Source organism: Ailuropoda melanoleuca, unplaced genomic scaffold (genome assembly GCF_002007445.2).
Source record: "Ailuropoda melanoleuca isolate Jingjing unplaced genomic scaffold, ASM200744v2 unplaced-scaffold76666, whole genome shotgun sequence".
Classification (NCBI taxonomy): Eukaryota; Metazoa; Chordata; class Mammalia; order Carnivora; family Ursidae; genus Ailuropoda; species Ailuropoda melanoleuca.
The window spans coordinates 555-2072 of NW_023252354.1; the positions used below are offsets into that span (position 1 = coordinate 555).

At 39.0% G+C, this 1518-nt stretch overlaps 1 pseudogene; it reads left to right on the top strand.

Annotated features, from left to right (window-relative positions):
- Positions 1-603: 603 nt before the first annotated feature.
- Positions 604-1171, top strand: LOC109489730 (annotated as a pseudogene).
- The last annotated feature ends 347 nt before the right edge of the window (positions 1172-1518 follow it).

Below are 1518 nucleotides of genomic sequence, written 5' to 3' on the forward strand. Positions count from 1 at the left end.
TTGTTGTAAGTGGGGTCCTAAATTCCCCTACTATTATTGTATTATTATCAATGAGTTCCTTTATGTTTGTTATTAATAGTTTTATACATTTGGGTGCTCCAAAGTTGGGATCATAAATATTATAATTGTTAGATCTTCTTGTTGGATAGACCCCTTTTTTATGATATAGTGCCCTTCTTCATCTCTTGTTATAGTCTTTAGTTTAAAATCTAGTTTCTCTGGTATAGGTATGGCCACTCCAGCTTTCTTTTGATATCCATTAGCGTGATAAATAATTCTCCATCCCCTCATTTTCAATCTGCAGGTGACAGACACATAGAGAGTTTAGATTTCAGTTCTATAATATCACCCATAGGTCTAAAGCAAGCATAGAAACACAGTAACTGCCTACTCCAGATGCCAATGGTTATTTTCATGAAATTATTAATTGAATTGACTTGAGCTCATAAATAGACCAAAAAAAAAAAAAAGACAGACTGGATTCTCTATCATAAAACCAAACCCCAATCATTTTTACCATCAATGAAGAGTAAGTTATTAACAGAGTATTAATTTAAAAAGACGAAGAACTCTTCCCCAAGCAGCCTGAAATGACCTCTGAAAATGGTTTGCTATTCACTTGACCCAGAAAATCCTACAAAATCATGCAAATCAAGAGGTTCAAATCATCATGTTCACTTTAAGAACACAGATGAAACTGGCCAGGCCATCAAGGATGTGCACATCTGAAAAGCCACAAGTATCTGAAAGATGTCACTTTGCAGAAACAGTGTGTGCCATTCTGTTGCTGCAATGGTGGAGTTGGTATGTGTGCCCAGCCCAAATAGTGGGACTGGACACAGGGTCGATGGCCCAAGAAGAGTGCTGAATTTTACTGCACGTGCTTAAAAATGCAGAGAGTAATGCTGAACTTAAGGATTTAGATGTAGATTTTCTGGTCATGGAGCACATCCAGGTTAAAAAAGTCCCCAAGATACAGCATAGAACTTACAGGACTCATGGTCAGATTAACCCATACATGAGCTCTCCTTGCCACATCGAGATGATCCTTACTGAAAAAGAGCAGATTGTTTCTAAACCAGAAGAGGAGGTTGCACAGAAGAAAAAGATATCCCAGAAGAAACTGCAGAAACAAAAACTATGGCTTGGGAGTAAATTCTGCATAGAATAATGCAAATACAAATTTAAAAAAAATTAAAAAGATGAAGAAACTCAAAAGTCAGGGAGGAGAAAGGGCAAAGTTCAAATTCTATTATTCTGGAGATTCTTTCTGGGAGGGAAGATAGGATAGGGGAGGGGAGGAGGGAGGGAGGAAAGAAGAGAGAGAGAATGGGAGGAAGGAAGGAGGGAAGGAAGGAAGGAAGGAAGGAGGGAGGGAGGAAGGGAGGGAGGAAAAACACGGCTGCACCAAAGAGCCCTTGAGGTGCTTGTTGGAAACAGTTCTCCCTGTGTTCTCAAAGTTCTTCAGCACAATCAATAACTTATTTATGGACTAACAGTCCAGGGTGTTTGTAGAGC